The sequence below is a fragment of the Sorex araneus genome, chromosome 4 (genome assembly GCF_027595985.1).
Source record: "Sorex araneus isolate mSorAra2 chromosome 4, mSorAra2.pri, whole genome shotgun sequence".
NCBI lineage: Eukaryota > Metazoa > Chordata > Mammalia > Eulipotyphla > Soricidae > Sorex > Sorex araneus.
In genome coordinates, this window is record NC_073305.1 from 69,286,639 (window position 1) to 69,310,458 (window position 23,820).

Below are 23,820 nucleotides of genomic sequence, written 5' to 3' on the forward strand. Positions count from 1 at the left end.
AAAATGCAATTCATCCATCCATCATATTTGTGTAATAGATGGATTAAATCAGATGTAATTTTCAAGCTTTAAATAAAATATCAAGTTTTTAAGTATATTCCTAGTGAAAGACAGTATGCAAAATGTCATAATAAAAAAATAATAACTTAGGGGCCTGTGAGATAGTACATCAGATAAGGTACTTGTTGACTTAAGTTCAATCTCTGCACCTCAGATTTTCCCCGAAACTCCATCAGAAGTGATCCCCGAGAACAGAGCTAAAGTAAGCCCTGAGCATTGCCACGTGTGATTCACAAACCAAAACAAACAAATAAATAAATAAATAGTGACTGGGTAGAAGGAAATAATTCTTATGCTATTACGAAATACACCATTTTAACCTAATGCTTTCATAATCTTACCCATAAATGCAAAATTGTTTTGATAAAATTAAGAGCCTTTTAGTCCAAATTGCAGTGATGCTTCTACACTGATCTGTTATAACTTAGTAATCAGAGTTAACAGACTGCCTAATTAACCAAGCCATCATTTGCCAAGATCCAAATATGGGATGAATTGTGGGCCAAGGAGGAAATATGATGGACATGAAAATTATTAATTCAGAAAAGCATTAAAAGCATGTGGAGTTAAAGTTCTTTGCTAAATCTCACCATCTTTAATATCCTTAATTTTTACATTACATTCAGGGTATATGGAAAACATTTTAAAATCAACAAGGTAGTAGTTACTGATATTATTAAATTAGTTTTAAACCTTAGTGTATCTGAAGTACAAATCGGGATGCGTGCTGATAAGAATAACAGCAACAGAATGCTTAGTGAGGTTCAGCACCATATTCAATGTTCTATATTGATCAAGATCTTTAATCTGTTCATGAACCCTTACCACTGTATAATACTATTTTTAGCTTCAGGTATCAGAACTGAAAACTACAGTTCAGAATATTTCTTACTCACAAGAATGCATGTTTAAACAAACAATACCCAGTCCTTTAAAAATTCTTTGGGAATGTTTCTGTCCTTTAACCTCATCAAAATTTCACCCAAGGAGGCTTCATCCATGCTTACACATTATGACAAAGAATATCGGAAGAACTTGAAATAAGCCAGGCTGCCAACCTGTATAAAATATTTTCCTTGGCGCTTACTATGCTAACACTATCATCACTGATACAACCTAAAAGATATACTTGAGCTGAAGTAAGATAGTTAATAAGCTAAATACTCTGGATAATTCCAGTAGAAGTTCAAATATAGAGTACAACCTGAACTGATAGTGAACTGATGAATCTGGCCATTTCCCCCTTGAATACTTGGCGGCTCCTATTCATACTTCAAGGCCCAGCCAGTTCTCTGTGCTTCTCTAAGGCTTCTGATGTCCCTCCCCAAATACAAACAGAGCCCATCAGTATTCCTGTTGAGTCTCTGTAACCGTATCATCATTGACCTTTCTGTCTCCCTGGTGGATATAAGTATGTTGAAATTAAAGATCTTGCCTTAGGACCTAGAACAATGACAGATGGTAGATGGCAGGTGCAAAGGATAGAGGAGGAGCATGAACAATGAATAAAATGCAGGCCCCTTAAGGACTAGAGGGGGGGTGTATTTTGGAGGCACTGACCTCCACAGTAGCAGGTGTCAGCAGGGAAGCACAAGTATTCTACAACTTTATAGGGGGAAAAGTTAGATGATATTTGATCATGCGAGTGTATAGGCTATAGAACACTTAAAGTTTCCAAAGTCATAGTTTTATGTTTTCACTGAGCATTAAGTACAGTGTATATATACATCTATGCACACATAATTGTATATATCCACAGATAAACAATTTATCTTCCCCAAACGCTGCCCCTTTCTGAAATCATCAACTCCTTCACTACTTTCACTTGTCTTCTGTAAGTTAAATGACACGCCCTGAGAGGGGCATGTCATCCAGTCCAAACCAAGTACACTTTCCCATCTCCTCCAACCAGTTCTGCTCCAGCCCCGGGGAATAACAGACACATATCAGTTTAATGACAGAACCAGCAAGACCAGTGTCTGACTGTCGAGAGAACTTTTTTTTAAGGGGATCTCTTTTGTTTCTGTTTTGGTGTTACACCTGTTAGTGTGATCCCTGGTTCTGCATTCAGGGATCATTCCTGGGGGGCTCCAGGGATCAGATAAGATGCTACAGATAAAAGCCAGGTTGTACATGTGCAAGGCAAAAACCCTACCTGGTGTATAACTGCTCTGGCTCTGAGCTGCAAAAACTTTTAAGAATGTTCCTTTTCATTGTGGTTGTTAATAATACAGATCCATGAATGCTCTTCGGGCCACAGTGTGATACGGGCCCACTAGAACAAATCTAGCATAGGGTAAAATACAAAATACAGAGCATTGCACAGACGGAGACCACCAAGACCGGAGGAAGTGGTCATCCCAGCTGACCCTGTAGCTCCAGTAGCCAATCCATTCATTTGGTCACTAGTAACCAGAGAGACCTTATATACAGCTCAAAGTACAGACACATTAAAAGGAGTCTACTCTTTATATAATTGCTTATTTGTGGGGTTTAGCTTTCATATGCTTTTTCCAAGCCAAATATTTACATATATATTTTTTAATAAATTTAATGCATTTTTGTAGATCAATGTCCTTGACTTAACAGCATATGACTCTGTAATTCTACTCACCACATAACCAAAGACCTCCTAATTTTGTTTGCTAGTGTAATTTCCAAAGAGCACAGATATTCATACTGGTAACTAAAATGCCTTCCAGGTTAATATATTCCCCAAGTGGAGGGACTTTCCAAACCTCCTTGCTAAGAAAATGCCCAGGTACAGCATTGCCGCTTTGGAGACCCTCTTGCTTGCCACACTTTCCCACACAGGTGATTGAGCAGAACAAATCAATTGTTGGGTGGTCAGAGGGTAATATGAAATAAAATGAGGGCTGCAGAGATGAGGTTAATTAGAATAGCATACCAGAGAAAAATGACTCAAAGGTCTAGAGAAAACGTCTTAGCAGGCACATCCAACTGGAGATAGAAGAATGCCAATTAAGTGGTTGTCCTTGTTCCTAATCATATTGGGACATACTTTTATTTCCCATAGCTCTTGTACTTGCAGAAAAGATTTAAAGCATTTTTAAAAAACGAGTAAGATCAAACAGGGCCTGGTGATGAAATATGAAAGTTCAGCACGCAGAGCACAGCAGTCCCAAAGTTAAAAATGTATATTGAAACAAAACAATGACTGGGGCTGGAGTGATAGCACAGTGGGTAGGGCATTTGCCTTGCATGTGGCCAACCCGGGTTCGATTCCCAGCATCCCATATGGTCCCTGAGCACCACCAGGAATAATTCCTGAGTGCATGAGCCAGGAGTAACCCCTGTGCTGCATTGCTGGGCGTGACCCAAAAGCAAAAAAAAAAAAAAAAAGCAATGACGGAAAACCAACATCTCGAGAAAATGTTTGCAAGGTGAAAAAGATATGGCATAGCAGTTAGGAGCCAGGGCACCAAAGAAGAGTACCTGGGTTCAAATCCCAGCTCCACTTCACTTTTTGGAGGGCAGGGAGATGGGAGTGTGTGTGTGGGGGGGAAGCAGGCAGTGCTCAGAGGTTACTCCTGGCTCTGTTGTTAGCCATCCCACAGAGTGATTAGGACACACTGTGCAGGAGAATGAATTGGGGCTGGCCACGAGCAAGGCAAGCTCCTTATCTCCTAAACTATCTCTACAGTCCCAGTTCCACTTATTTCTTATAAGCAGAGAAGTTAGTGACATTTATCTTCTCTAGACCTCAGTTTCCTCATTTGTAACACAGATGTACCTCAAAGAATTTTAGTGAGTTATACATATTAAAGTGTTTAGGATTATATCTGGTACATCACTATCACCATCACTATCATCCCGTTGATCGGTGATTTGCTCGAGCAGGTCCAGAATGTCTCCATTTGTTCTAGCCCTGAGATTTTAGAAGCATCTCTTTACTCATCCTTCCCAATGGTGCCGCATTAGAGGCTCTTTCAGGGTCAGGAGAATAAGACACATCATTGTTACTGTATTTGGCATATGAATACGCCACAGGAAGCTTGCCAGGCTCTCCCATGCAGGCAGGAAACTGTCAGTAGCTTGCCAGGATCTCTCAAGGGGAGAACTAAGCTATAAGACGTTGTGCAGCTGCTTCCGGGAACTTTGTTTTATAGTCTCTGGATCTTGGCCATTGATGGGCCGTGGGTGTGACTGCCTAGCTACTAGAAAATGGGGGATCTGGGTGGAAGAGGCCCAGTCCCGATCTGAGCAGGCTTGGAGATCTCAGCCTCGGGTCCCGCACAACCTGGGTTCCTCTGCTGGTTCCTTCATGCATGAGGCTTGTACAAGAGTGTAGAGAGTGGCCTTGAGCATGGCTGTGGCTGGGTTCCGGAGGTCTTTGGCTGCCGGGGCTCTGCTCAGGGCAGGGAGAGAGACTTAACCTAACCTCTCCAAGGGGCCCTGGTGAAGACAGCCAGGCGTGGGGGCAAGAGACTCTGGTACATAGCAAACTTTTATGGACCTCAGAGAATTTTAGTGAGTTATACATACTAAAGTGTTTAGAATTGTGTCTGGTACACAGAAAACTTTCATGGACCTCAAAAAGTTTTAGTTATTTATACATATTAAAATGTTTAGGATTATGTCTGCTACATAGCAAACTTTTAGGAAGGTGGACAATACTGGATATATAAGGTAGACAATTAACAAAAGAGCATATTTATTCAAATAACTGCTGTTTGTTAGCCTTTAAATAAATTTTTAAAATTATTTAATCTGATTTTCTGGGATTTTTTTCAGGGAGAAGTTATTGGGCCATAGCCAGCAGTGCTCGAAGACTATTCATTGTTCCTTACTCTGTGATACAGAGTGACCTTGGCAAGACTTGGGGGCCATATGAGTGCTAGGGATTAAACTGGGGTTGACTGCATATAAGGTAAGTACCTTACCCACTATCTTTGTGTCCACTGATTCATCTTCAAGGGAGAAGAAGAGCTATGCATGAAGGAATTGGAGGGAGCAAGAAATCCAAGTTCTGGGGTTGGAGAGTACAACAGATAGGGTATTTGCCATCCGTGTGACTGACCTGGAGTTTATTCTCTGGCACTTTTTATGGTCCCATGAACACTACCAGGAGTGACCCCAGAGTGTAAAGCTAGGAGTAAGCCCTGAACATCACTAGGTGTGGCCCAAAAACTAAGACCAAACAAACAAACCAAAGAAGCAAGTTCTTCAAGGCACTTCATCTGAAAAAAGCAAAGATGAGTATACATGATTTATTCTAGAAGTCTAAAGAAATCTCCATCCTTTGGAACTTATCTCAGGGGTGGAGAATGGGTTTGTGCCAACATAAGTGCGTTGGGATAGAGCTGTACAAGACGAGGTGTACCTTTTGATGGGAATGCCCACCAAGAAAAATGTAGTGATGGTTAAGATCTGAAAATCTACTGATGGCGAGATCTGACAGAGACTATTACCCCCAGTATTCCTGAACCAGGCATCAAAAGACTGCACCAAGTAGAACACTTGTGACAATGCAACAAGATTTCAAGATGTTATAGAAGAAAACCGGAAAGCTCTTCATCTGTCCCATTGATCCTTGCGCACCCAAGGTCATGTAGCAGACCCAGTGTAGCTCTGACTGAACTACAGTCAGAACTGTTTATGACTGAAACTAATTGACTTGTATATTTTTTTTATTGAAACAAGTCATGAGTAATCAAAATGGGAGGCTCCAACTATCTGTCAATCATGTTTTTTTAGTTTTTCTGAGTTGAGGGAGCATAACCTATAAACTAAGAAAAGGAAGGCCTCGAGATCTATTCCATAGCCATGGAAGTTGAGACACTGTGATGAGGCCTATTTTGTCTTTACCACCAAGCTGGTGTGGGCTTCAGAAAGCGCTACTCCAAGCCTCAGGTTTCATATGACAACACACCACAGGCATCACATGGGGACAAGTCACAAACCGGAGCAGCCCTTCATCATCTTGAAGAGGGTAAAAGAAATCGGGACTGCAAAGGATATTTTGATATGACTGCACTGATCTCTATAGACTGGGAAGTTACCTTTACTTTTCTCCCTTTGCAGTAGGGCGGGGAGAGCGGCTTCCACACAGTGCTCAGGCCCTAAATGGTCAGTAATCTTGCCCAAGGACATAGTTAGTCCCAGGAGTACAGGGTACCTTAATGGAGTTTTGGGGATGATGCAGTGTCAGGAGTTGAACTCAGGATTTAATCCTTGTCAGACAGGGGTTCCTGTGATCTATTTCCCTGGTCCTAAACTTGAATTTGAATTTTTAAGTCAAATTCATTAAATATACAATAAAAAGGTTATGTTGTTGTTGTTTTTTTGGTTTTTTGGTTTTTTTTTTTAAATTATCATCAGGGAAAGTTTAATGGTCTAGAGGTCATACCCAGCAGGCAGGAGGCTCAGTTTAATCCTTGGCACCATATGGTCCCCCAAGACCACCAGGAGTCCTCCCCAAACACTAAGCAGGGAGCAGCTCCTGGCTACTGCCTCATGTCTCTCCCTACCAGGCCCCAACACAAACAAAGAATTTACAGGAAATTTAAGACAGTCTATTCTAAAGCAGCGATCAAAGATCTAAAGACCTATGATTAACTTAAGGGTGAAACACAGCCTATCAGGTGACTTTAGGTTCACTGTGGCACCATGAACTCTGTGAATTCTAAGGTTTCGTGGATGTGGGTCAGTCTCTAAAGACTGGGGCATCCCAGCATTTGATATCTGTAACTTGTATTCTCTGAGACAGGTCATAAATCTCCAACAGCCGACATGTCAGCAACAAACATAAACCATATCACCCCACTGCTTGCTCAACTGGCCCTGTTCAGTTTTCAAGCGCACGAAACATGAGCAAGACTAATACGGATCAAGGCTCTCTGCCTGCTTTCCCACCTTTGGAGTGAAGACCAGTCTCAAGAAGGTGCAATGCGAGTTCTGCCAGCGTAGCTCTGTGTATCTCTCTACACCACAAGCATTGCTCTTCTGTTCTTGACCCTGTGCAAAACATTGCAGATGCACCATCTCACTTATTCCCTGCAATAAATCAATGTGCTAGGTAATGTCACTACCTGCTTCCATAAGTAAACTGAGACCTGGAAAGATAAAGTAATTTGTTCAAGGACAAAGAGTCAATGAACGAGAAGGCTGGGATTTAGGCCTGGAAACTGAAGTCCATACCTAAACACGAACATGAACCTCACAATATAATGGAGGCCCACTCGTATCTGTCTTGATGGAGAAGATGGTCTTTAACCCTTTCCAGCTAGGACACACTGTACCAAGAACCTCTGTAATGTTTAGTGAAACATCCCAGAGAGCATATAATGGAACTCTACCCTGGTTCTAGAATTTTTAATTTCTTCTCTTACTCTTTCAGCCAGGTTCAGTCCCCTCAAGTGCAATGAAAATACAAAGTTTCACAAGGAAATCCCCAGATAAATTCTGAGTGATTTAATAAGGACTTCCCACCCCATGTGACTGTCAGCCCTGAGGAAGCCACACTGGGTAAGACAGACTTGGCTCCTTGCTTAGCACCTGGCAAAATATTTAAGATTCATAAAATGGTAGAAGCTGTAATAAATAGGACAAGAAGCTTGGCAAGAATATCATTCAAAACGGGAGGAGGGGGACCTTTTCTGTGAGTGGTTGGGGAAGGATATCCAAGAAAGTGATACCTGAACTAAGCTAAAGCAGATTCCCATGAACCATAGAAATTCTTGCAGGCTCAGAGTCACGTTAACCAGAAGCAAGGAAGACTTTCTGTATTTGAGCACTGTAGGAGTACCGAAGGGGCCACAGAGATGGTAAGGCATGAAGCTGAACTGGGTTTAATCCCTGGCATCCCTTATGATCCCCTGAAATTGCAAGGGGTGATTCCTGAGTGCAGAGTCTGGAGTAACCCCTCAGTACCACGTGGTGTGGTCCGACCCCAACCCACCCCCCAAAAAAGAGTGCCTAAATGAAATCTCTAAATCCATCTAAACATTTCCAAGAGTCTTCTGAACAGACAAGATCTTTAAGTCACCACCTCTACAGATACTTTTAAAAGACAGCTTACGTGAAGCAGACATGGTTTTAAAAATCTTCTATTAAAAAGGTTGATGAAAGCCCAAAGGTTGATGAAAGCCCTCAGGCCCTATTCCTGAGGCCTGCTCTGGCCTGACTCACCCAAGAGTGCTCACAAACTCAACACGGAGCCGGCATTCTGCGGGGAAGGACCCCTCCCAGACTATGTGACCTGCTGCCCCTGGGCCATCTCTGAGCTGCTTGATCATCACGGCCACAGCACAAAGCAGCCTCTAAGGGCAGATGACGCAGATGACACTATTCATGGAAGGCCTTGCCCAAGAAGAGCTGGGAGGGCCCAGAGCTTGCAGACTCAGCACAGAGGCAGGGACCAGGATGAGGCAGTTCACGATCGCCTCATGTAGCATCAGCCTGTGTGAGTGAAACCCTACAGTTTCAGATTATCATCAGCAATACCAACCCGAAAGCAGTCAGTGAACTCTGCTTGCTAGGCAGGCCCATTGTCTGAGCAAGTTAAAAAAAATAGGAGGAAGAGGAGGAGGAGGAATGAGGAAGAAGAGGTAAAAGAAGGAGGAGAAGGAGGAGGAGGAATGAAAAAGAACTGCAGGTCTCTTGATCTAGGTCTTGTTAGCAGCACTGTCCAGCTGCAGACACAGCTGCCATGATCCTGAAGATGGGTGATCAAGGCCACCTACCAAAAACTGAGGTGTGAAGCACCAGGCCAGCATTTCATAGCTTCCAGGACCTGTTTGTCTTAAGTTCTTTCCATGCACCATCTTACTAACTCTCACAGAGAGTTCACTCCTTTTTTTTTTTGCTTTTTCGTCACATCCGGTGATGCACAGGGGTTACTCCTGGCTCATGCACTCAGGAATTACTCCTGGCAGTGCTCGGGGGACCATATGGGATGCTGGGAATTGAACCCGGGTCAGCCACGTGCAAGGCAAATGCCTACCCACTGTGCTAATCACTCCAGCCCCATCACTACTGTCTTTTCTTTTTAATTTATTTATTTTTTAATTAGTGAGTCACAGTGAGGGTACAGTTACAGATTCACACATTTTTGTGCTTGTTTTTCCCTCATGCAATGTTTAAGAGCCCATCCATTCACCAGTGTCCATTCTCTGCCACCAATGAACCCAGTATCCCTCCCACCCCCCCAGTCCCATCCCCCCCACCCCACCCCGCCTCTGTGTTGGGGCATTCCAATTTGATATCTCTCTCTCCTTTTGGGTGTTGTGGTTTGAAATAGGAGTATTGAGTGGTCATCCTGTTCAGTCTCTAGTCTACTTTCACCACGCATCTCCCTTCCTGCACAGGATCTCCAATCCCATATTACTTGGTGTTCCCCTCTCTATCTGGGATGACTTTCCCCCAGTGCCATCACTACTGTCTTAATCTCTACTTTTCAGGCAAGAAAGCCAGAAAGGTTATGTAACTTACACAGGATTACGTGGGGAATAAGAATAAAACATGGAATTTGACTTTTAACTTCAAAGTAGACAAACTTAAAAAAAAATTCAGGTACTATGATTTTGCAATACTGTTTATGATAGAATTTCATGCAGACAATATTCTAACATCACACCATCTACCAGAGTTCACGTCCCCTACCACTGTCCCAGGGACTTAAACACTCCAAACCAAACTGTTAGCCTACACCCATGAAAGACATCTGGTAAATGGTTGTGAACGTATAACTACTGGATGTTTCATGACTACCACCACAGGCAGAAAATATGTACTGAAGTACAGAGTAGACTCATTCTAAAACAATTCAAACTTGCTTGAGAATAAGATACAGGGAAGTATAGAGCAGAGAGATTAGAGAGGGGCAATATTCTTGCCTCACCCACTCCCCAAAGCTAATCTTCTGGCACAGGTTATGGGGAGAAGCAAATCACAGGGTTGCTGGACAGTCAGAGTAGTTTGTTCTTTGAAGGAAAGTAAAAAGTGGTATTTGTATTAGGAAGAACAAAATTGGGTGTGAAGCTGAGTGTCACCAGAACCTCACACTGATACTCATTCCTTAACAAATGTCTCTATCAAAAGATGAAGAATTCACTAGAAAATATGGGAGTTTAAATTTTGGTTTATATCTCTCTTGAAAAAGAAATGTATTTTTTATAATTTACCATGACAGTATTATTTTGATGTTGGGGTAGGGAGTGTTGAGCCATACCCTGAAATGTTCAGGGTTTACTCCTGGCTCACCATTCAGTGATCACTCCTGGTGGAACTCTGAAGACAATATATAAAGATATAAAGCCTTGTCAAACCCAGGTCAGTCATCGGCTGTAAGCAAGGTAAGTGCATTACCCACTGTACTATCACTCCAGACCCACCATAATACTTTTAGCAAAAATATTATGATGTACAAAAACACTGTGATCTATTTACTGAAATATTTCTGTTCAGAATTGTATAAGGTAAAGGTTTGACCCATGAAATTCAAATATTGTGGAGCCAGGGACATGGTTCAGTGGGGGAGCATATACCTTGCATGCATGAGACCTTAATTAGATTCTTAGCACTGGAGCATGTTCTCTAGGGATTGGTACTGTATGGTGTGGACCATAGCCCTGGGGCCACAGCAAGAAACGCAATAATAAGGTATGACATCTTATTGTTCGCTATTCATCTTATTCCAGATGAATCAAGAAAAGATGGGCAAGTATTGAAATTTCTATTTCAATGCATGAAAACATTTTTGCAAATATTTGTAATAGAAACAATCCACCTTTTCTTGGTTACCACTAGAACCTGAATTTTATGTAGGATATCAAATTTGCTCATTCATTCATTTTTGGTGAGGAGGGGGTCTGGAGCCAGACACACACCCCTGACTCTGCTCACGGGTCACTCCTGTCAGGAATCAGAGGACACTATTTGTTACCAGCAATGTAACGGGGTCAGCAGTATATAAGACAAGTGCCTTAGCCCTGGACAATTCTCCACTCCTGGAATATAAAATTTCTTAAGGCTAAGGATTCATTTCCTAAATGCCATCACAGCAGGGGCAAAGAAAGGGACATAAGAAGTCAGTCAAAGTCTTTACAAAGACCTGCCTCAGTTAAAAGAACTTCACTTGTGTTCTTTGCCTTCTGCCTACAGCTTTCAAGATGCAGCAGCAATGGCCAGAGCCATGACGTGGCCGTGGGGACGCAACAGCACTTGAACAGGCAGGCAGAGCGGAGGAGAGAAGGCACAGACTGAGCTCCCCCAGACGTTTTCGAGAAGTGAGAACACACAGCTAATTTGCAAAACTTACATAGTTGCATCTCTGTTACTAGAAAAAAAATCTGAGATGATATAATGATATGAAAACATGTCTAAACACTATACTATTATTTTTGTGAGGAAAAAAATCCTAGAAAATCATGAATTGGGATTCTGATTACCCCTCTATTCACCAAGCTGTTTGTTTAAGTATGACTTTCCTTCATAATTATTACCACTCGTCCAGGGAAGCATATTTGCTGAGCCTGTCTCTATGTTTTGACATGCAGGACTTGTGAAATTCAAACATACTTGTAGACATCCAAAGCACTACTATTTATTAAGGCCTATATTAAAGGTGGAAGATCTTAAAACATTCTCAGAATCTGATGATTAAAGGAAATTTAATCGTTCTTCATTGGCATTTGATCTGTAGCCTGCCATAATCTACCCGTATATCCCTTCATCCATATTTGATACTAAAAAGACATTTCAACAGCTTGTCCATCAACTGTAAAATAGAAGGAACATAGAGACAAACCACATTACTCAGAAAATAAAAGAGCTTTCCCCCACACTCATTTAGCTCATGAAAGCTCAACGTGATTAAAAAGATGAAGAAGGCAAGCTCTAGGTGAACCAGAATGACTATTGTAGAGTCATCCAGGACATTTGTAAAGAGTTTTGAAATTTTCATATATGCCATATCACATTTCACCCTCACCCTTACAACTACACTCTGTGAGGCAATAAAGGCAGGTAGTCTTCTGGATGAATGGTTTGCTCAAGATCAGAGGGACTGGACCTAGCCAGGTATACCATTTATTGGCCACTTGTCTTCCTTTGATGCGTAAGATCAGGTGTTGGCAAACTATTTTGTTGGCAAACAAAAGAGAAGTATGTTCTCTTTGGAACAAAGAGAGCCAATTGCATATTTTTTGTCAATAAACTTTAGTAAACCCATCACATCATGCTACACACACACACACACACACACACACGTATTGGGCCACACCTGGTGGTGCACAGGACAGTGCTCAGGGGACCTCATGGGATGCCACAAATTAAACCTGGGTCTCCCATGTCCAATACCCTGCTGTCTGTACTATTGATGTGGCCTCTATTTATGCATTTTTATTTTATCTGTTTTATCTATAGCAACAATTTTCACTACAGCATCAGAGTAAATGAATTGTACCTGAAATTATTGCTCCAGCCCATATCGCCCAGGGCTGGAGTGATAGCACAGCAGTAGGGCATTTGCCTTGCATGCAGCCGACCCGGGTTCAGTTCCTCCGCCCCTCTCAGAGAGCCCGACAAGCTACCGAGAGTATCTCGCCCGCACGACAGAGCCTACTGGCAAGCTACCCATGGCATATTCAATATGCCAAAAACAGTAACAAGTCTCAAAATGGAGATGTTACTGGTATCCACTCGAGCAAGTCAATGAACAAAGGGACGACAGTGACAGTGAACTGAAATTATATAATTTATAAAGCTGACAATATAGTATTGTCTGCTCCTTCATAGACAAAGTTTGCCAAGCTTGCATTTGCTGTTCTTTCCACAAATTCAATACAATCTATGCGTCCTGGGTCTGACTGAACACACTAAACTGTAACAGAGAACAGCAAAGCTGCTACCTTTGGAATCCATGCTTCATGATGGGACATTCCCACAGCTTCTGAGGGATTACTATAGCCACAGCTATGGGACCTACAAAGATAGATGGTATTTTAAAGCGCATACAATATTAGTGTTGTTTGTCACTTACCCTGAACTTTTAATGTGTCCTACAGCCATAAAAAGCCTGGGAATCACTGGCAGGAGGCATGCATAATGCCACAGGGCTGGAGCACATAGAGGAACACTAGAAGTAAAAGCATAAAAGAGGTTAAGTGACAGGCTTCAAGTGATACTTATTGGAAGACTGAGATACTTGTAGTTGACAATTACATTACATTCAATAAGTAATCATATGCCACAGCACCTTGTCCTTTCCCTTCTAGCATCAGCATTCCTTTCAATCACAATCTGTGTTAAGTATTATTAAATTATAGCAGAACAAACAATATGTAGAGCTTAAAACAGTCACTCTTGGGACCGGAGAAATAGTACAGCAGGTAGGGCACTTGCCCTGCACACAGCTGACCCAGGTACAATCTCTGACATCCCAGAGTCCCCAGAGCACTGCCCGGAGTGATTCCTGAGTGCAAAGTCAGGAGTAACCCTGAGGACCACCACACTGGGTGTGGCCCCCAAACAAACAAACAAAACATCCACTCTTGAAGGTGCTGACAATCACTTGGGAATTCTGCTTCTTATAGCCTCCAACATTATTTTTATGATAAATTCTCATAATTGTATCTCTTACTGAAAAATAAATAAAATTTGGTGCATGAATCCAAATTATAATTTTTGCTTTCGTCTCTCATAATTCATCCAGTAAAAGGAAATATCTACATGTGTACACATAGTACATACACACACACTCACACACATACACACAGGCACCCCATCAAAAAAGAGAAAGTCTTCTCCTACCAGTTAAATACAAAAATCTTCATCTGCCATCATTTACAGCTCTTTTCCTAGGCACATTTAAAATACAGAAGAGGCAGGACACGGGCTTCTCCTAGAAAGAGCCATGTGCTCAGGCCATGAGCTTTCAAGGCTTTGGTTGGGTTATTAGTAGATTATTAACCATACCCAATTCTGAGTAAATTGAACTTGCTAACAGATAAGACAACTCATCTTTAGGCCATCTGAAAAGTTTTGTGCACAGAGGAAGGTAGCAAGTTTTGACATGCCAGACCTTTTCTGCATAATTCCACCTATACAGACCTCAAGAGAACAGAGGGACTTTCTATAATAGGGGGAAGTGGAACTACCGAGTAGAAATCAAGAACTCTTTGCCCTGCTCTGTGTGTCTTGGGGGGGGGGGGAAGGCAATTCTTCCAGCAGTAAACCCAGACAACATTCTCTGAATCTACATGTCTTCTAATCTAATCAGACAGAGAAGTTGAAACCGAAAAGGAGATGTATCAAGTTTTATGATTTGAATAGTCACGAATCTCCGGAAACTAGTGGGCTGTCTCTGTGCTGCAGTGCCTACGAGTTCAGAGGAGGTGTACCAAGTGGCACCTCTTCTTGATAAGAGCAAGCTCAAGGTCTTATTAGTCCACTTTAGGTTTTCTCAGCATAAGCTGCTTCTGTGGAGGCACACTGTTCACCAAATATATTAGGCTTTAAGAATCTTCACTCTTGGGACTCAAGTGATGCCTCAAAGGGCTTGGAAGGAGGCCTTTGCATGTGGAATTCCTGGGTTCTAACTCTGCACCATATGGTCCCCCAGTACCACAGAGCACCCCCTAGATATGCACCCTCCAAAATATCAAACAAAAGGATCTCCGCTCCTTTTTACCATGAGTTTACCATGTTGTGTGAGCCTTAGTCTCCTTCAATGCTTACGACTCTGATAAAAATTCATCAGAAATATTTTTGAAGATCACTTCAGTTGGCAAAGACCACAATTGTTCAAACTTAATTGGTGAACTCATTAATGAGCAACTGCCACTGCAGGAAAGAGGACCACTGTTATCGACTTCTCAGTGCAATGAGATAACAAGTTTAATTATGCTGTTTTCAGGAGATTTACACTTGATTCCTTTTAGACTCCACATTTCCCAAACATTTGTTCTGACACTCTGTTGTACAAGCCTCGCAACAAAAAGCTAGCAGCTGTGGGTTCCTTAAGGAAAAGTCAGCAGAGCACAGCCCTAACACCAGGGTAAAGCAACTGGAAAACTTTTCCACCCTTTATTATCTACTTGTAAAATGTTATAAGCCTGTAAACTAGTTAATTTATGAGCCGTGTTAATAATTTGCTCACACTTGATCGCAGGTTGCGCAAACACAGTTTCCAAGGATATGGGAAGATAATTTGTAGGTCCGACTTCTCTCCTAAGGGGACACTAATTTGACACAGTAACATGACATTGATGGTGGGGCACACTAATGACCAGACTCTGAGATGTGGCTGTCAAGCCTGTCGTTCCGGTGAGAAGCCGGCAAGCTCTTTCGGCTGCTCAGTACATGATGCTCAACTAATTATTCAGACATCGACATTAATGAGAACCCACGTGTTTATTTTCAACATACTAACCAGCACTTAGCTTCCATTTGTCTGATATGGTCAATGATTAAAATGTGTTTCATGAATAGTAAATTTGAACTCTAATATAACAAAGAAGCGCAGAGAGAAATGAGGAACAGCAGGTTGGAAAACCAACCCCATCAAACTTAACTTGTTTTCTGCCTCAAACACAGTCAAGGACAAATTGACAGGAAGTAAGAAATGCCAAGAACACCAAGTGAAAGGCGTATTTTTAATCACCTATGCCCAAGCACAGTTTCAACTTCTGACCAAGGGCACTGGATCACAGAACAAGCAACTTAGAACTCAAATAAACTTTCTTAACTTCCTGATCAACAAGAAAGGTATTTTAAGCTCATTTTTCTATGAAATAATCAAGAGATTTTCTTTAATGTTCTTTTTCAGCACCTCAAAAACAATGATCTTTAAGTAAACTGTCAGGGCTAGAGAGATAGTACAGCAGGCAGAGGCCCTTGCCTTACATGAGGTCCACCAGGTTCAATTCCTGGTACCCCATAGGGTCCCCAAAATGCACCAGGATGAATTCCTGAGCTCAGAGCCAGGAACAAGCCCTGAGCACAGCTTTGTGCAGTCCAAAACCTAAAAAAGAAAAAGAAAAAGAAGAGACTACCTTAAATCACATCTTTCAAATATGGATAAATATAAGGGTTTTTTGTTGTTGTTGTTTGCTTTTGAGGCCACATCTGGTGATGCTCAGGGGTTACTCCTGGTTCTTCTCTAAGGTATTACTCCTGGAGTGCTTGGGGGACCATATGGGATGCCAGGGCTTAAACCCAGGTCAGCCGCATGTAAGGTACCTGCAGCACCACCTCCCCAAACCTTAAGTGCAAGTTCTATTTTCCCCAATCTATTGTGAAACAGGACTACATTTTTTTTAAGTACTACTCAATATATTCTTTTCTATCTTGTTTCTAAGTCCACTAAATCTTGCAATCAAGTTCTTTCTACCTTAAATTAAATTTCTATTTTGGTATGATAAATTTTGTCCTTCATTTATGGTGATTCTAATCCTAAAATATTCATATAATCATAATTGAAAATGAGTAACTTTTTTAAAAGGTCTGCTTAGATCTACTAGAGATATTGAAAAAATTAAAACATTTCTAATGTGGTTAATTATATAATGTGCATTTAAAATTAAATAAAAGTGGCAGTATTCAACAAATGTCATCATGGTGAAAGAGTTCTATTCAATATTACATATTATTACTTCAGCTTTTATAACACTGCAAAAATAAATATGAGTCCACTTGGGCCACTTTAGAAATAAAAGATGTCAAACTAAAAAATTCATCTGTAATTTCAGAATACCAAAATAAATAGCAGACAACATGTGGGAAATAGATTTGAAATCTCAAGCTAATTTTTAAGTATAAAAATATAAAGATCAGTTTTCCCAACACAGTATTTTTGTCTCCAGTGTTATTTCCATGGTTTCCTGTTACAGACAGTTTGTGTACACTATGCATTTGTCCTCTATAGTAACCCAAGAAAATATGGTCAATATATGATCAATATATGGTTAAACGCTCATCAGATTCTTTCTCTTCTAGGGCACATGGCCAGAGGCTATTTTCCATTCTCCCTTGCAGTTTGGTGGGACTTTGTGACTGAGCTGTGGTCCAACAGATGGAAGTAGGTAGGGCACTTTCATTCAGACCACACAGCTTCCTGTAGCATCCCTAATCCTCCCTCTCCCTTAATTGTGGGAAGACTCTTCCTAGTTCCTGAAAATGATGTCAACGGATGGAACAGACCAAGATCTCTATAATACCAGTGGGAAAAAGCCACCAACTTGCTCATCATCATTCAACATTAGTCTGTGAGTTGCCTAAAAAATTAGCCTAAACAGGTAATGATTTAGGAATGTCTGTCATATTCATTGGTCTCTCTCATTAAAAACAAAGAACTCTGAAATTTCTCCTTAAATTCACACATAGATGTGGAATCTTTGGGCCACCATTCATGAACTTTGAGAAATTTCTGCAGGTATTCTTTGTAGGGTTCATTGCCAGTGATGCTGGGGTCAGCGGTGGAGGCCTAACAGGTCAGAGCGTGGCCTGGTGATGCTCGGGGACTAGCAGGGCTACATGAGGGGTGCTCAGGGGAAATGTGGTGCTGGGAATCCAGCTCAAGAGTCTTACACATGCCAGGCATGTGCTCTATCACCCAAGCCATAACCCGGGGCTTTGAAAATATTTGGTAATTGTGATGAAATGCTCCTCTTAGTTTATGGAGAAGAGAAAGAGAACATACAGTTAACAGATTCCCATCATGTGAATCTGATGAATCATTTCACATGGTCCTATGAAAAGTCTGATTCCCATTTCACTGATGAGAAAGAATATCAACCTTCTAAAAAGTGAAATTTAAGTAAGTGGTGAAAAAACCCAATCCAGTTGGCATTTTCTAGTTGAATACCTCTTAGCTTCAGATATCCAAGGAAAAGTTCAACGTATTTAAGAAAAAAATTCCATGACATCCCTCAACAGTGAGAGGTGAGGGCAAGTTGGGCCATATGGCTGAACTCAGGGCTTTCTCCTTGCTCTGTGCTCAACTCAATTCTGGAAGGCTCAGGGGACCATATATAGGATACCAGGGATTCAACCAGGTTGGCGGCATGCCAAGGCAAATGCTCTATCCACTGTACTATCTATTCAGCCTCCCTTCAACATTTTTAAATATAAGGTTTACAAGAGACCCAGGGATATTGCTCAGGTGCCCGAGCACATGCCTTGTATGTGTGATACCCTGGATTCAGTCTTGGCACCACATGTCCCCCAGAGCCATTGGGTGTGACTGTGCCCCTTGACCTCCTACCAAAGTGGCCACTACAACGAGAGAAAAAAATCTTGAAAGCAAAGCTTTCATATTTTAATAAAACTGATAGGATATTAGAAACTTCTGTAGAGGGTTTTTGTTCTGTTTGTTTAGGGGCCATACCTAGAGGTACTCAGGGTTTACCCCTGACTCTGTGCTCAGGGATCACTCCTAAAGCAAGCACATTATTTACTGTCCTATCTCTCTTGTCCATTTCCTGCCTATATATTCATTTTTAATATAAAAGTTCAGGTCTAACTTTTTATAAGACATTTTACTATGTTTACGTCATCTTGGAGAATAATGATTAGCACATGTTTTCTGTAAAGAATGGGAGATTGAGTATTTGGGGCCATACGACCCTAAGTTCTTTACTCAACTCTTGCTACTGAAATAGGATGGCAACCACAAGCCACTGGTAAACAAAGTAGTGTCAGAATGTTCCAATTACACTTCATCTATGGAGACAGTGAGGCTAGACTTGGCTCAGGGCTCTACTTGTCAACTTCTAATTTACAAAGTTGGTCCAGGGGTCCAGAATTGACATCTAACATATTATAATTTTCCTATGTAAAAGAAGGGGGACAAGGCTCTGGTTAGCATTTTCAGCCAGGAATGGGTTTCTGAAGCTCAGAGAGCAGCTTCACTGTACCTGTGGTTTCAGAGATAAACAGTTGGCATGGCTGAGTCTCCATCTGAGTCCATCCGAGAGCCCCATTCTTCCTTCTAAGTCAAATCACCTTTCAAAGGCTCATATGCACACAAAAAGGACTACAAGGTACTCTATTCCATTTTCAACCAAAATTCAAGTCAAGCTGGAAGAGTGGGTGCTTTTTCTCAGCTTACAGAGTCAAGTCCCAGAATAGAGGTAATAACAGTAACATTTCTTTTAAGTGACCAAATACTAAAGACTATTTATTTGTCTTTGTGTTTTTTTTTTGGGGGGGTGCACTTTATCTGGCAGTGCTCAGGGATTACTCCTGGTTTGTGCTCAGGGATCACTTTTAGCAGCTCAGGAACTTTATGCTGTACTAGAGATTGACTTGGGGTTGGCCTTGTTCAAAGCAAATGCCCTACCTGTTGTACTATCTCTCTATCCTGAGAACAACTTCTAAAAGATGCAAAAGAAACAACTAGAAGATTTATAATGAGAAGAAAAATCTCACTGGGGAAGAGAGTATTGAGAAGAAAGAAATGACAACCCCTAAACATTTCAAAATCAGAACGAAATCTCCCCAAATTTAAAGTAAAGGTCTGCCCCGGTCCTATGTGGTTCTGTTAATCAATTGTAGGTCAGTATGCTAGAAATATGCTAGAAATATTGTATCAAATAGGACTCCTATTATTCTCATAAGAATAGGCCTTCCAAGCAGAGCTCAGGGGGCGTGAGGGCCCCTCATGTTGGTGCAAAGCCACCTAGACCAACTAGTGGTTCAATGCAACGGCATCGAAGGATGCAAGGAGGATGTGATGCTGCTCAGCCGTGGGTGCCAGGGAGTACCTGGGGCAGCCCTGACAAGACTGGGCCCCCATCGCTGCACCAGGAGATACTTAGGGGACCCTGCGGTGCTGGAGATCAAACAAGGGCCAGCCACATGCAAGGTATGCTCCTTAACTCCTTTATTATCTCTTTGGTCCCAAAAGTTTATTTTATTTATTTTTTATCTTGTTAGTTTTGGGACCACACCCAGCAATACTCAGGGGTTACTCCTGGTTCTACACTCAGAGATCACTCCTGGTGGTACTTGAGGGGCCACATAAGATGCCAGGGATCAAACACAGTTTGACCACGCGCAAGGCAAGCACCCTATCCACTGTACTATCTCTCCAGCCCCATAAAATTCACATTTGTTTTAATGACAACTGTTTAGTGACATTGACACACAGACACATGTTTTAAACATCTCCATTTGTGTCTTTAAATAGTAGCTAAGTACACCAAAGATAGTTTAAAACATAAAGCTGATCCATTATATAAATTTATTTTGCCTACAATCACAAGATAACAAAAGGAAGTAATGATTGCCCAGTTTAACAAAGAAATACTTAATAGTTCCTAAAAATTAGTCCAGGGATGAAAAATGTATACAAAACAGTGTGCTACTAAATAATTATACATATATATGTATATGCATTTTTAAAAAAGGGAGGGAAGCTGGAGAGATAATACTGTGGGTAGGGCACTTGTTTCACATGTGGCTTACCAGGGTCAATCCCTGGGACCCCATCTGGTTCCTGAGACCCAACAGGAATGATTTCTGATCACAAGGCTGAGGATAAGCCCTGAGATGATGAGGTATTGCCCAAAATTAAAACAGGGAAAAAAAGGGGGAAAAATCAGTAATAGTATCTGTTTTGAATAAAATGGCATTAGGTACTATTTTCTTTAGAATACTGTAGTATTCTTAATTTCTAAAACAAAGTAATCTACTGATTTATTTATTTATTTATTTATTTAAAGCATCAGGAGATATGCGGTTACAAACATGTTCATGACTGGGTTTCAGTCATACAATGTCCCAACGCTTGTCTCTCACCAGTGTACATTTGTCACCACCAAAGTCTCCAGTTTCCCTCCCTCTACCGTCCCCACTCCCCCTACAGCCCGCCTCTACAGCAGGCACTTATTCAAAGCAATTTATTTTAATGCTGCTATGGATATGTGAATGTTATGTGAACATCAAAAGTAAAAATGAATGGTTTTTGCTTGCTTGTTTTCTAGATCGTAAGTATCTTAGAATCTGAAATTTATGTCCTCTCTCAAGTTTCATACTGTTTATACTGTCTTATGCATTTTATTAAATCATAGGGGCGTGAGAGATAGTGCAGGGTGAAGGCACTTACCCACTTGTAACAGATGACTCTGGTGTGATTCTCAACACTGCACTGGGTCCCTGGAATCCCATTAGGAGTTCAAAGTGAGAAGCACAAAGCCAGAAATAGTCCCTCAGCACCAACAGAGTACAGTCCAAACATGAACCACCACCCCATCAATAGAACAAACCAAAAACCCAACAATAATGAGTCAACTGAAAGGCCCATCAAATTACTTTGTAAAGGTTCTCATAATGATATTTCATAAATAATCAAGTTTACTACAAAGTCTTTAAAAATTAAGTAATATGGTATAAAGTAATTAAGTAATATGGTACAATATGGTTAGTTGCTTGTGGATTATTATCACATAAATAAATTGCTTCATTCAAAATTATACTTTCTCCTCTTTCCTTTCTCCATGACGACTCACAACAAATTTTCTTTTAGTAACTTTAAACAATTCTGACTCATTTGCTCATTAAACACTAAAGACTATGTAGATCATGAAACTTGGCATTTCAGAAATATTTACCCCAAGTGCACTGCCTGCTTTGACGCTCTGATGATAAGCTCCTGATTATCAAGTAACTTCCGTGTGGGAGATGGGTGATCTTGTGTCAGCGGGGAGAAGGCACCATGCTGTCTTCACAGTCCCTCTCTCCAGGGGAGGCCCCCTCCCCAAGAGCCATAAAATACCATCAAATAGGGACACTCTTCCTCACTCTTCTCTCTCCTCATCTATGCATGACCTCCACCTCCACACATGTGTGCTCACATTCACGCACACACACACACACACACACAGAAGCATACACACTTCCCTACATCCACTCCTTGCTTACACGCTTTAAACATCTCCCCAGTACTCCTATCATTTTCTTTTTTTTTCTTTTTTGGGTCACATCCGGCCATGCCCAGGAGTTATTCCTCGCTCTGCACTCAGGAATTACTCCTGGCAGTGCTCAGGGATGCTGGGATTCGAACCTGGGTCGGCTGCGTGCAAGGCAAATGCCCTACCCGCTGTGCTATTGCTCCAGCCCCTCATTTTCATTTTTGTTTTGGTCTGGGAGCCCCACTCACCAGGGCTTGGGGTTAACTCCCGGCTCTGTCCTTAGGGGATACTGCTAGCAGTGCTCAGGGGACCACATGGTGCCAGGGACTGAACCCAGGTCTCCTACATAGCAAGCATGTGCTCAGTCTGCTGAATTATTTCTCTGCCTTTCTCCTCCACACTCCCAAGTATTTTTCCAATAGAAATAAAAATTAATTCCATGGCCCCTATAAGGTACTCATGGTCTGGTCACTGGATCTCTCACCTTCACCAACCGCATATCTGTACTCTGTGCCCGTGCAACAGGCTTTGGTACGGGCTGGAAGGATGGCAAGAAGGGAAACTGAGGTGCTGAAAATTTCAGTACCTTTCTTGAGAACTACCAAGGTGGGCAAGAGAGATAGAGAAAAACTAATTTTTAAAAAACAGATCATACGGCTGGAGCGACAGTGCAGGGGTTAAGGAGCTTGCCTTGCATGTGATCAATGCTGCTTTGATTCCCAGCATCATGTTTTGTTCCCCAAACCCAGCACGGAGTGATCACTCAGCACAGAGCCCTGAGTACTGCCAGGTGTGACCTAAACACTACCTCCCCCCAATATAAATTTCCCTCTACTTAATGTCTTATGAAAAAGTTTCCATATCACTCATTTGATCAAAATAGACTGAGGTTAATTAATATGCACAAAAAATTCAAATGTTGAAAGCAACTTCAGTTTTCTCCTTAGGACACAGCAATTCCCCACAGGTCCCTGTGAGAGACCCTGCCCGGCAGTGGGCCAGTGGTTCCTCCTGACACCTCAGTCAGAGCAGCTGCTTTAAATGTCTGGTATCAGCCTCAGCATAAGATCCAGACGTTTGCCATGACACACAAGGTCCTTCCTACATCCCAGCCTCTCCCACAGAAGCCCCACCTGCCCCCACCTTTCTCTAGTCAGTCACGCTGGGTCCCTCTGCTCCACTCACACCTAAACTCCGGTCCTTGTCTCTGTCTCTCAAGTTCTTTCTCTGGCTTTTGGCATATGGAGATCATTAATTAACCTTTAAATTTTAAGTCCAGACAAAGTGGAGTGCGTGTGTGTGTGTGTGTGTGTGTGTGTGTGTGTATACATGTGCCTTCTCTAATTGCACACATAAGTAAGATGTTCCCAAGGTTGGCTATCTACCTATCATACACTCACTCCTTTGTGCATTTTCCTTAGCTGGAAATACGTTGCTCCTTTATTTCACTATTTAGTCTCTCTGCTTTTCTTTACCTGAAGGCAAACACCATGAAAACAGGAAACCATTCTGTTTCCTTCCTCACCAAGCCCCCCCTTCCTCCACCATACACAGCCCAACCACATCATCACACAGTAGGCATTCAACAGAAACAGGAGTGACAACATCAATCATCCTCTGCAGTCCTTTAATGTAAAGAAAAATCTAAGAAAGATGAAAAAGCTGGTGCCTGTATGCTATAACATAACCGGTTACAGAGCCAGTCTGATTTGCAATGGCAAGTGAAGTGACGGGACAGGAGCATTTATGCCAGGATTTCAGGCATTGGAAATTGAAGTTGGTTGAGAGCTGAAAGATATCCCCCCCTCACAGGGGCTCAGGCCACCATGAATAACCCTTCCTGCCCTCTTCTAGCCATCTCACCTAATTTCTGCAAGATTGTGTC

The 23,820-nt window shown here is 41.8% G+C and overlaps 1 protein-coding gene across 7 annotated transcripts in view; it reads right to left on the reverse strand.

Annotated features, from left to right (window-relative positions):
- FOXP1 (forkhead box P1) overlaps positions 1 to 23,820 on the reverse strand; it is a 793,034-nt gene that overhangs the window by 422,796 nt on the left and 346,418 nt on the right. For all 7 annotated transcript variants that reach the window (XM_055137067.1, XM_055137065.1, XM_055137064.1 and 4 more), the window contains exon 3: positions 13,064 to 13,159. The gene's annotated coding sequence lies outside the window, so the exon portion shown is untranslated. The remainder of the gene's footprint in view (positions 1 to 13,063; positions 13,160 to 23,820) is intronic.